Here is a 13,566-nt window from a genome sequence, read left to right as displayed (position 1 = left end):
ACCTTACAAAACTTATAGTCCTGAACTCAGAAACGCTTGCTTAACAACCCTGTCAATTTTCATGGCGATACACAAAACAGTCAGAGAGAATAGAGAGTTCAAAATGTAAAAAGAGAGAGAAAAACGCCAGAACCGTTTTTGACTTTTTTCTCTGAGAGTTCTCATAATCTGTTGAAATTCATTAAAAATCAGCCATGTTCACAGAGTACCTGTAATCCTATTACTGACCTTGCCCCATACTCTGACCTTCATCTTCTGCAGTTTAAAGGTTAAAAAAAATGCCTTGCTGATTTTTAATAAATTTAAGAAATTTTGGCTGGAACCCGATGATAACATCGGGCATGCTCAGTAACAACCAACTGTCAGAGTTCTAACAGCCAGACTCACAGCTGCTTGGTTTGGCTAATCAGGGGACCACACCCACATCAGACTTTGATTTCACTTGAGACAGTCATGGCTTCCCTCAAAGAATGCTGGGAAGTGTAGTTTGTGAAGGGTGCTGAGAGGAGACTCCTGTTCCACTGAGAGAGCTCCAGTGGCCAGAGTGGTGTAACAGTCAGTCACTCTGATTGACGGTCTGTGAGGGGAACAGGGCGTCTCCTAGCAACTCTCAGCACTCTTCACTAACTACACTTCCCAGGATTTTTTGAGAGAAGCCATGACTGTCCAAAGTGAAATAAAGGCATGGTGTGGATGTGGCCAGTGACAGCTTTGGTTTAAATTTGGGTGGGAGGCTACATGTGCCTGCTGTAGAATAGAAAGGTGGGGGCAACGCTGAAAAGCAATGATACTGTTCACAGTGTTTTCCTTTTGGAAAGAAAGGGGCTTACCCTCTGCCCAGTGCCCACCCATCCAATCTCCTCCCCTGCCTCTCCCCTCCCTGCCCCTCCCCCAGGTCAGTGTTGGACTAAGACCTGGGAGACCAGGGTTTGAATCCCCACACAGCCATGAAGCTCACTGGGTGACCTTGGGACAGTCATTGCCTCTCAGCCTCAGAGGAAGGCAATGGTAAAACCACTTCTGAATACCGTTTACCGTGAAAATCCTGTTCATAGGGTCAACATAAGTCAGGATCGACTTGAAGGCAGTCCATTTCCATTTTCAAACAAATTGCACAGAAATAAATCCCACTAAACTCAAAAAGCATGCAAATGATCAAACTCACCTTCCCTTCTCCTCCCTCCTATCCCCTCTCTCTTGCCCTTTCCCTCCCACTTCCTTTGAACCTCCCTCCCCTTCCCCATCCCCTTCTAATCCCCTCCTTCCCCTCCTTCTCCTTTCCCCTCCTCCCCCTCCCCTCCCCCATGGTCAGTTTTTCCTATCCTAACCCTGATTGCATAGGAGTAAATCCCATTGAACTCAATAAGCATGCAAATGATCAGACCTGCTTTCCCCGTCCTTCTCCTCTCCTCTCCCTTCCTCCTCCCCTCCCCTCTTCTTCCTCCTCCCCTGCCCACTCCAGCCCTCCCCCCCTCCCTCCAGTCAGTTTTACCTATCCTAAGCATGATTGCACGGGAGTAGGGTTGCCAGGTTCATGGCCTGAGACTGATCTTGTATCTTTAGGAGAAAAGAAAGTCAGACAAGTACAGGTGTTCTTGCAACGCTGTAATGGGAAAAACCACAAGGTGGAATTCCCCCTCCCCCCTGCACAACTTTTAAAGATACAGAAGACCTCTTGGTTGCCAGGCCCAGCCTCCAAGAGGTCTTCTGTATCTTTAAAAGTTGTGCAGGGGGAAGGGGGAATTCCACCTTGTGGTTTTTCCCATTATAGCGTTGCAAGAACACCTGCACTTGGCTGACTTTCTCTTCTCCTAAAGTTACAGGATCAGTCTCAGGCCATGAACCTAACAACCCTACATGGGAGTAAATAGCACTGAATTCAATAAACATGCAAATTATCTAACCAGTCCTTCTCCTCCCCTCCCCCTCCTGCCTGCTCCCATCCCAATCCTCCCCTCTGCCTTTCCTCCCTTCCCTCCTCCTCTTCTCCTCCCCATACCCTGTGGTCAGTTTCACCTATCCTAAACATGATTGCAAGGGAGTAAATCCCACTGAACTCAATAAGCATGCAAATGATCAATCCATTCTCAGCAAACTTGAACTGTATGATGTTTTAAGAGCCTTGACTTCTTTATCTATACTGACTTGTATAGGCTCATTCATTTGGAGGCAAGTTTCTATTAATAAAATCATTAAATCCTGTGAACATTTATTAAGTACAGCACACCTGTCTCTCTTTCATGCCTTCAGTTTGGTGCTTTTTCCCTCTTGTTTCCATCATTTTCCCTGCGAATGGAGTGGGACAACACACTCAGCTTCTCCAAAGAGCATCTGGACAAACTACTCTCCAGACCCTCCATTTTTGAACAGACAGTTTCCCCAGAACAATCCTCATGTAACAATCTATTCAAGCTACATAAGAATAAAACAAAAAATGAATTCCATGCCTCAACTCTCATAGAGTATTGCAGACACCAGCGAATTCCAAGAGGCCTTAGAATTCAGAAGGAACCAGGCATGTTTCAAGAAAACCAAGATTTCAGCAAAAAATGGTGTGCTGTACTTAATAAATGTTCACAGGATTTAATGATTTTATTAATAGAAACTTGCCTCCAAATGAATGAGCCTATACAAGTCAGCATAGATGAAGAAGTCAAGGCTCTTAAAACATCATACAGTTCCAAAGATTTTGACCATAAACTGACATCCATGGATCAAGATCTCAAAAAGTTTCACGAAGAACTCAAGGATTTCAAACATAAGAAATTCAACAGGGACAAAGAGGACTATGACAATGATCGTGTATATTTGTGGCTACAGAGGTGCAAAAAGAGAGTCACTTTCACACAGCAACATGACTCATTCTCAGATTGGGAGTCGTCAATGGGAGAAAATAGTGATATCTCTACTAGCTTGGTACGACATCATTCTTTTCAGGATCCCCCCAGGAGACCAGAATGTACAGATAAACGACGAAGGGGCCAAAAAAGATACTTGGAAGAACATTCTCCCAGACAGCTAAGGAGAAGGAAACCATAGTCGTCAATTTATCGGACAAAGAATTATCAGAAATAGAAATGAGAGTTCTGGAAAAAGGTTTGTCATTTGTTCCCATGCCAAAACACGATTTAGTACAGACACGCTTTGATCTATTCCGATTTTTTCAAAACATGAAATTGAAACATTATTTCCCAAAACAAGGTACCATATGCCAGGATGCACAATTGAGATTTAGAACTCCCTCCACATTCATGCCACCTGGACCAACAGACCCAGCCATCCAGATATATGAACGACGAATTCTGCAACAACTTGAGACTCTGGAAGCAACTGAACATACACCATGGTACAATATGACCAAAATAGAAATGGATGCGTTGCAAAAATTGTCAAAAAAACGCCAACATAGTTATTAAGGAAGCAGACAAAGGGGGTGCAATTATAATTCAAAATTGTAAGGACTATGAGGCTGAGGTCCTTCGTCAATTACAGGATCAGATCTCATACACGCCAATTGCATTTGGCTCTACTAAAGAAATAAGTGCACACATCAAAGACATTCTGGAGGAGGGCCGTATGATGGGGTGGATCAGCACTTCTGAGTTTGAAGTTTTGGCCAAGAAAAATCCCAGGGTCCCCTTATTTTACGTACTGCTAACGATTCACAAGGGCGTCAGTCCTTCTCCTGGTCGTCCCATAGTTTCAGGCAATGATTCCATCCTGGAACCATTGTCCCAGTTCATTTATTTTTTAAAACCTTTTATTCCCTCCATGGGATCATATGTGCAGGATTCCACTCATTTTCTACAGAAAATAGACCCAATCAAGATTCAGCCTGAAGATATCCTGGTCACCATGGATGTCATATCTTTATATACAAGTATTCCACAAGATCAGGCACTGGATATAATTTTTGATGTCTTACAAAAACATGAAGTACGGAATCCACCAACTCATTTTTTGACCTCTTTAGCCGACATAGCTTTACGGTAAAATTATTTTTCATTCAACAAAAAGTTCTTTTGGCAGACCAAGGGGGTGGCCATGGGATGCCCCATGGCTCCAGAGGTTGCCAATCTATATATGCAACATTTTGAACAACAATTCATTTTTGCCAACTACCCACATGGCAGAAATATTATCTCCTGGCTGTGGTATATAGATGATATATTCATGATTTGGCGAGGCACAAATGATGAGCTGAGTGATTTTTTCCAATGGATTGATGCTCAAGATCCCAATCTCAGTTTCGAGACAACTTGCAGTAACAAACAGGTCAATTTTTTGGACATTACAGTTAAAATATCCGCAAAGAATTTAATCACCACCATTTATCACAAACCTACTGACAGGACTACTTTTCTTAAGTATGATCGTTATCATCCTGCTCATCTGAAAAACAATCTACCATACAGCCAGTTTTTAAGAATAAAGCGTAATTGTTCTAGGAACCTGGATTACCTTCAGGAATCTCAATCTTTAGCACAACTTTTCTATGACAGAGGATATCCTGTAAAGGTGGTGAAAACAGCTATGCATAGACCTATTGCCTGCAAACGTGACATTTTGTTATGTCCTCAAAAAAGAACAGTGCAGAACCGTACAGCATGCATTCTTCCATTCAATCCGATCACTAAGAGACTCCAAACATACATTTGCTCCAATTGGCATTTGGTCCAGGACCTGCCAGGCCTGACAACACGGTCTATGGTAGCATTCAAAAGAACAAGAAATCTCAAGGACTGGTTGATTCCAGAGCTTGGAAAAGTTACTTTTTTGAACTACAACTCCCATCAGCTCAATCCAGTGGCCATGCTGGCTGGGGCTGATGGGAGTTGTAGTTCAAAAAAGTAACTTTTCCAAGCTCTGGTTGATTCATACAGACTATGTAAGGAGCAGTGATAACAAGCGTCAATCAACAATTTCCCACACATCCAATCCAACAGGACACCATCCATGTGGCCACTGTTCATATTGCAAATTCACCCAAAAGAAAAAAAAATTGTGAATCCCAACACTGGAAAGCACATTCAAATCCGGAAATTCTTTACCTCCAACTCTGCAGGAGTCATTTACCTCATTTCCTGCCCCTGCAATCGGATTTATGTTGGGAAGACATCGAGACCATTAAAATTTAGGATTAGGGAACATCTTTGCAATTTAAGACATCAAAGAATGGGTGCTCCATTGGTTAGACATTTTGTTGAGAAACAACACAAGGCAAATGATATAACATTTTGGGCCATTGAAAGAGTTGTGGGCAATGATAGACTACTCAGCAGGAGAGAGCTATTTTGGATTATCTCCTTGAAAAGTCTGGGAACTCTGGGGTTGAATGAGGATTTGGATTTCTCTGAGTTCAAATAAAATAAAAAACAAGGGTCCTGTATGAAACTTGGCTGACTTTCTGTAACCACTGAACATGTCAGTCAGTCACTGTAAGTACCAGCTGGATCAGTCAAATTTGTCAATGCAGTGATTGTGCAGCTGGGCTGATTTATACACTCATTATGGACACCAGCAGCATTTGAGTTTGGTTGTGTTTAATGTGGACCTGGACAAAGCATGTGAATTGCCTGGACAGAATAAAGAAAACAGATCTCCACTGGTCAGTATAGGGCATTGTCTTTGCATTTTCATGGGGAGGGTGAGAGAGTTTTATGTTGTAGCTGGCTAGCACAAGAATTTCTTTTGTTTTGTTGGTGCTAACAGTACAGTTTCATAAGGTGTCAGTTTAATGTCAATGTTTAAGGATACAACATGATCACATTTTAAAATGTATGCAAAGTGAGTCATATGGAATGTGGTCTTTAAAAGTATTTTGTTAATGTATAAGACCATGTGTTGTCTTTATGACAATGATTTTAGTTTGTTTTTATGTTTTCAGCTCTTGAAGAAGGATAAATTCCGAAACGCGTTGAGCATACAATAAATCTACTCGGCACCAGAGCCTGTCTTTCTTTCTTGCCTTTCTTCCAAGGAAACCAAACCTTGGATAAATGCTGGCACCCTTGGAAGTCTCGTACTACCTGGAGATTGGAAAATGTGCAACAATACATTTAAAGCAGATGGCTTCCGCCAAAGAATGTAGGAAACTGTAGTTTGTTAAAGGTGCAAGGAACTGAAGGCCTGTGAGGAGTAAACTATGGTTCCCAGGATACTTGGGGGGTAGCCATGTGCTTTATACATGCTGTGTGGATGTCTGTCTATAACAGAACTGGAAGAGCACTTTGGAGCTGGAAGGTAGCTGATTATTGCCTCTCTTTCAAGCCACTGTCATTGAGCACACTATAGTTTAAGAGGTCTGCTTACTCCCAAGTAAGCATGAATATAGTTGCAATCCTATGCACGTCTACTCAAAAGTATGTCCCACTGAGACCTTATCCCAGTCTGTATCTGTGTTGGAATTGCTTTTTAAATATACCTCTAAGCTTTTTTAAAAAGATGTTTTTAAAGATGTTTTGCTTTAACATATTTTAAAGTCTGTTTTTAAAATGTTTTAGAGTATTTTTAGTGTTTTATTTGCTGCCCTGAGCTCCTACTGGGAGAAAGGGCAGGATATAAATGTAATAAATAAATAAAAACTTACTCCCAAGTAAACCTGTATGGGGGAAATGCAACAGTAAATAGATTACAGTGCAAGCAGTGTTTACTTGGAGTAAATCCCACTATGGTCAATGAAGCTTATTTCCTATTCTGTGTGCATAGGATTGCCACTTAAGAGACTACATCACAATACAATGGAGTAATATGTTGTTGTTGGGAAGCAGCAAATGGTTTAATAGCAATACTAAAACCCTGCTAGAGTCCTTGGTGAACCCCATACTTGAAGGTTATGAAGGAATCTTGCACCACTCTCCTTCATAACAGAGTCTTACAATAATTAACCTTTGCTACAGCAGGAGGGCAGGGAAGTTTTACTTGAAACTCCAACTGGAGAAACTGCTAAACACATTATGTACCAGCGTGGCCAAACTGTGGCTCAAGCAAGGGCCACATGTAGCTTTTGACAGTTGAGTTGTGGTTCTTGAGCCAACAAAGCATTCTCCCTCAGTTGACAATGAATTTGGCAATCTCATCCCTCTGTGGCCACTTGGCATTATTGGAGAGAAGATTAATCTGCACCTTTCCCCTCCACCCATAGTCTGCTAGGAAAATGGAGATTAGTCTGTGTCCTCATGTGCTTTTTGCTTTTCACAGGGAGGGGGATCTCAGGGGCTGTCATATCTCAGTTTGGTCTTGTTTTTTTCTCAATGCAAGTCTGCTTTCCTGGTTCTCCCTGCACTAGTTCAAAGGAGTTGTGTTTTCTAAAGAAATACATAGGTGCTGTATCTGCCTAATTTGTACATCAAGGAAATGCTTGTGTATAGAGTCTAAGCTTGTTTGAAATCCTTTTTCCTTTTGTGATATGAATTTGGTTGGTTAATATTTGCTATTTTGTTGTTGTTATGTGCAAGTCGATTATGACTTATGGCGACCCTATGAATCAGCGACCAAGAGCATCTGTCATGAACCACCCTGTTCAGATCTTGTAAGTTCACGTCTGTAGCTTCTTTTATAGAATCAATCCATCTCTTGTTTGGTCTTCCCCTTTTTCTGTTCCCTTCTGTTTTTCCCAGCATAATGGTCTTTTCTAGTGAATCATGTCTTCTCATGATGTGTCCAAAGCATGATGACCTCAGTTTCATCATTTTAGCTTCTAGTGACAGTTTTGGTTTAATTTGTGCTGACACCCAATTATTTGTCTTTTTTGCAGTCCATTGTATCTGCAAAGCTCTCCTCCAACACCACATTTCAAATAAGTTGATTTTTCTCTTATCAGCTTTTTTCATTGTCCACCTTTCACATCTATACATAGAGTTTGGGAATACCATGGTCCCATTCAACATGAGCAAACTGAAATCCAAAGAAAATATTTGCTATATTAAAAATGAAATTTTATGGCTGACCTGTGTCAATAGGACATTTTAGAAAAAATAGGATGGGAGCATTAGTATGAAATGAACTGTAATTTTTCTTTTATAAATGTAACATACATAGATACATAGCTCAGCTACACAGAAATGGTCTTTTCTCCTTCTTCCTGTCCCCAGGTTGTTGTTTTTTCTGTTGCCATCATGGATGTTATAAAAGATTAAAATGTATTGATTCAAGCAAAGAAGATCCTGGCTTGTCAGGTTTCATTCTTATCCATGAGATTTCCTGGAAGAACCCTCTTGAACTAGGGTACAGATGTTCTAGTTAGATACTTGTGTTAATGCATTGATTGATCCTACCTTAGACAGAGAGAAAGAAATGTATCAAGGGTTAAATGAATTCCCCCAGTGTGTTGCTTAAAAAGTGCCTGCTCCTGATTATGATCCTTGGCAGCTTTTGTATGACACAGAAATACTCACAAAGGCAATAAAAATGTGATGTTAGGATTCCAACACAAACACCTTTATTTCACAGCAGAAGGAAAATGATATTTGGCTTGCTTTGGATCAGTTACCCTTGTAGATGCTTTAAAGATTGGCACTTGAATTCTTTTAAAAATAATAATTTTGCTGCAACAGTGGCAGCAGCAGAGCTTCCCTGTCAGTAGAGCCGCCACCATTTTCTTTTTCCCAGAATGCCCTGGATGCAGCATTTTTTCCAGAACATTGTAGGGAGAAATGGCTACCACACACACACAAAAAAAATCCACAGTGCCATAGAATGATGCTGTATCCAGGGCATTCTGAGGAAAGGAAAATGTTGGTTAAGTCACTGATAGGTAAATTCTGCTATTGCTGCCACCACCTGTGGTGGCAGGAAAATAATTAAAAAAAAAAAGAACCTCCAACCTGCTGCTTAAACTATCCCAAGTTCAAAAAATGTAACATGCAAAAGTTTTTAAAAAGTGAAATTGGAGTTGAATGATGTACACAAACGTCATCAAACCTCTGAAGCTAATCCCATATTTTATTTTTTTAGGTGCACCTTCTGAAAGGGAAAATCTCATAAAAATTGAGCATGGGTCATACTGGATGGCAGCCTATGAATATATAACCAGAGATCTTCTGGATGTGGAGTATTAGGCTGTGGTTGTGTCCTGGTAGTGTATATTATCTATCTTATTTTCCACTCAAAATACCAGTTCAGAGTATAATGGTTAGATTCAAAACAAAGAGTAAGCTGCAAGACAGTGATAAGAACATAAATATGGCAATATGAAATTGAGAGGTTATTACTTATTTCCTTCCACTTTCCTTTGGGTTACATCAGATCGTACATATCACAGGTTATCTATGAACATCTTTGGATATGTAACTAAAACCCATTGATCTTTGAAGCCACTGGGACTGATGAAGAGTAAAAAAGGTAAAGGTGTCCCCGCACTTATAGTGCGAGTCGTTTCTGACTCTTAGGGTGACGTCTTGCGACGTTTACTAGGCAGACCGTATATATGGGGTGGGATTGCCAGTTCCTTCCCCGGCCCTTTTACCGGAGATTCGACTTCCTCCTTCTGTTGGAATCGAACTCCGTCTGTGAGCAGAGCTTTCGGCTGCATTACCGCCACTTACCACTCTGCGCCACGGAGGACTGATGAAGAGTAACTGGTATATTTATCCATTTTTCTGACATGTATCATATCCCACCTTTTTTCCATTGTGGAATCCAAGATGGCATACATGAGATTCCAAAGTGGTCACACATCCAAAGTTTGAGAGTAAGTTACTGCCGTGCATATTTTACCATCATGCTGTGAGTGGATTAGGCCCCCTAAAATTTAATTTTAAAAAGCCCATCACATAATAGTTAACTGCATGATTTGTGTCTAGTTTGGTGCTTAGGAATCTAGTGAAACACTAATTCTTTGAAGGCCTGGAAAAGGCACTCTCGAAGCTCAGCATTTTAAAGACTACATGTTAGAACAAAGCCCTAACTTCTGTTTTCCTCAGAACATTAATCCATGAGCAGTCCAAAGATGGAAAGCTTAGGGTGGGTTCTCACAAAATGTTTTTTTCTCATGACCATTGCCCAAAAACTTTTATGAAATCATCTCCCCAGTGTACAACTGTGAAAATTATCAACATTTCTGTTGCATTATTAAAAACAAATAGCTATAGTTTGAGTTTCTTGACTACAATATATCTAGTTTGAAAGAAGCCAAGACCAGCATAATTGCACACTCTGTCCCCAAAAGGGCCCAAAGAGGTGATGGGAGGAAAGAGAGCTGTGGCTGTTCAAAGATTGACTAGGATATTGCATTGTAAGTGTGCAGACCTCATCAGATGGATGATGCAGGCAAAAAAATAAGCTGTTACCTATTGTTCATACCAATTACCAGTTAATATTCCACAGTCATTTTGAGCGTTACAGACTTAGCATGACTAGTAATCTTATAAACATTTCTTCATACCAACCATGTTAGGGGAAAAGAGGTTTTTGGTTTTGCTTAAGACCTCTGCAGCTTACCACAATGGTTAGGGTGCTTCCAGATAGGTGATCATCCTGCATGCAAGTTTTTCACAATGGACACACAATGTTGTTGGCATCAAATTGTCAGTCCATATTTTTCTCCATTTAATCCAGATTTATCATTTCCAGGAAAAGTCCAATACATTACAAGACACCACTGTTACTAATTACCTCTTTGTTTTCTCTAAATCATCTGTTTACAGTATTAAGCCCTCATCTGGAAGCACCCTGGTTACTGTGGCTCTGAGTGAAGTTCTGTCACTGGATGTAATAAAGTCCATAGGATCATGCTAATTCCAATGTCTAGTGAATAATCATTTGAAAGTAAAGTTCTTTCTTATAGTGGAGCAAAGTGACTCTGATTCACACCACTTTATCAGAAAAACAGGATCTTTTTGTAAAATGGATGTAGATCATTCACAATTTTATTCCCAACCAGCTTTGATCTTCCATTGTCTACAGAAAAAAATACATAGAGTGTCCTTTTGCAGAAGGAAAGTTTCACACCTAGGACATCTTATAAAAGTACATATCCAAAGAGAACAAATTAAAATCAAGCAGGTACAGGAAAGTCATTTGTAACTCTGATGTCATAGTTTTAGAAGTTATAGCATATAATATAGCAAGCACACATACAATACATATAATAAACAAATATCTACACATGTCATGTGGGTTACATGACAGGGTACAACTTCAGTACTGAGTAAATCAGTGTTAGAATGCATAAGAGGCTAGTACCTTAATTCTAATGTATTATCCCATTTCTTTCAGTGGTTTTTCATTCCAAGAAGCAAGTGTGTTTGGGAACAGAGTGAAATCATTACTCTTAGATATAATGAATTCAGTAATTTTGTCATAGTGTGTGGGTTAACATTACAAAAAGGTAGATTCTGCATAAAGAACAGGGGAAGTATGAACAGTTCAGCTATGGAAAAAATGGCCAACGGGTATGAAATCAAATAATAACTGGACACATTTTGTTCAGATGCTTTAAGTTGATGGTGTGAGACAGGGAAGTTGACTCTGTGATCTATTTCTTCCTTTCAAACCTGATGTTTCTTACTTAAGCTGCATGTCAAAAACCAGCAGCAAGAACTATTAGATTTGTGATAAGCTAGCTACACATGTATTAAAGAGCTACTTTCATGATCTACCTCTAGCTCCCTTCACAGAGCCTTTTTTTTTTTCAAACTACAGTAGAATCTTGTTATACCGTGGGGGTCGCCGGACAAAGCATGCATCCACAGTGTAGGGCTGTCATGTTACAATGAAAACTGCACTGAAAAACACTTAGAATGGTTTTTATATATATATAAAATGGACAAGAGGATTGGAGCAGAAGCAGAAGTAGCAACCAAAAGTAATAAAAACAGTAACCAGGAGCAGAAAGATGAAACCGGGAACAGATACAGGGCTGCAGAGGAAAAGAGAAATACTTTAAAAAGGCAAACTGCTGCTCTGCACCTGAAGCAAAACCACAGCCACTTTGCCTGGGGGACTGAATGGGAAGGGGAAAGGGAAGAAGCAAAAAGGGTAATGCTAAGGGAAGAATATGTTAACAAATTAAACTCCCCAGACAATAACAAAAGGGTTTGAGAACTAACCAAAACTTAGGAGAATACTTGAGTGATAGACCCCTAGAAAAAAAGCTGCCAGGAAGAAAAAAGGGCTGAAAAAAGTTATATAATTCCACCAATGCTGTGCCTCCAAAGAAATTTAGACCTGAACTGTTGATCTGCATGCCAATTTTTTGGTGATCAGTCTACAATAGAATAACTATTTCAAAATCAAGAGAAATAGAGAGTTACAAAGATGCGCAGAGGCAGCACTGAAGCAAAGGAGAAAGCCTGCAGAAATAAATGCTGTGAAACGACAAGAAATCCATTTGTATTAATATGTATTGCTAGAGCCTCCCTGAATGAAATTACTTTAATTTTATTGTTGTCTAGTGACTTTGTAATGACTCTTTGATTAAACAATGAATCATTTGATGGTCATGATATGGTAGCTATTTGCTATTCTATAGTCTGGAGGTTATACATAACCTCCAGACCTGTGTTTTTATTCATGTATGCAGTCCTGATTAATTAAATAGCTGTATATCCTTGTGGAAGTTTGGTTAAGATTGGAGACCAAAGATAGCTTACAATATTTTGGATCTCAACAGCAGGGCATAGAGCTTCCACACTCTAGTTTCAATGCTGAGCTGGATTTGTACCCTGTCATAAAGCCAAAACTGGTGAACTCCAAAATATTAGTATCTTCCTTTACATTACAATCAGAACAACAGAAAGTCCAGTCTAAATGTGTACTATATGTTTCAGCAGCTCTCCTTTCAGGACATTGTACAATCATTACAACACAAATTTCCATTTTCTCCTTCTAAACACAGGAGGTGGACTTAAGGGACAGAAATGGAATAACTCCCAACTACTATGGGATTTTAGATGGAGTTTATGTTGTTTTCTGTCTCCACATGTTATTGCAAACTGTTAGTTGTGGTATTTTATATGATAGCAGATAATAAATAGATCCATACAGAAAGCTTGCTTCCTGAAGTGGTTAGAAATAAATGAGAGGGCAGGAACTGGTAGAAACGACAATAGGAAACATTGATGTGACCAGATGCAGATTTAAGACTATAATCTGATTTCTTTATGAACAGTTCACATTATAGTATGCTAGGACCAGGAGGGAACAAAGACAGACAGACCAAGGTGGTTAGAGGACAGCTACAGTTTTGTTTTCCCCCATTGTGTTGTCCATTGATCATCCAGTTACTCAAAGCAGTTTGCCACAGTGCCAGAGGCTGGAGGGAAGGTATACAATGTCTTACTATAGGAGCCTTGTTTAGGGTCTTTCCCACTATAACCCCAGCTCTGTGGGACCAGCTTCCTACAGGGCTTGTTTTCAAACCAGCCTATCTGTACTGACCTTTAGATGTGTTGTGAAAGTTCTTGCTAAGGCATTTGAATGTATTGCTTGAAGACCTTTTTTCCTGTTTTTTGCAGTTATTATGTTTACTTTAAATGCAATTTAATTCATATGATTTTTTCTGTTTATGACAAGCTACTGAGAGCTGATGTTAACATAAGGAGGATTAAAATAAATAAATAAATA

At 39.9% G+C, this 13,566-nt stretch overlaps 1 long non-coding RNA gene across 1 annotated transcript; it reads left to right on the top strand.

The window, feature by feature from the left end:
• Positions 1-5,519: 5,519 nt before the first annotated feature.
• LOC133379771 (uncharacterized) lies at positions 5,520-10,130 on the top strand. Its single transcript, XR_009761260.1, has 4 exons — positions 5,520-5,608; positions 5,888-6,243; positions 7,458-7,531; positions 8,956-10,130. It is a non-coding gene; the product is annotated as an uncharacterized LOC133379771 (long non-coding RNA).
• Positions 10,131-13,566: the final 3,436 nt, after the last annotated feature.

This window comes from Rhineura floridana, chromosome 3 (assembly GCF_030035675.1).
Source record: "Rhineura floridana isolate rRhiFlo1 chromosome 3, rRhiFlo1.hap2, whole genome shotgun sequence".
NCBI classification, from domain to species: domain Eukaryota; kingdom Metazoa; phylum Chordata; class Lepidosauria; order Squamata; family Rhineuridae; genus Rhineura; species Rhineura floridana.
Note: the sequence above shows the minus strand (reverse complement) of the source record. Positions and strands in the feature narration are given on the sequence as shown.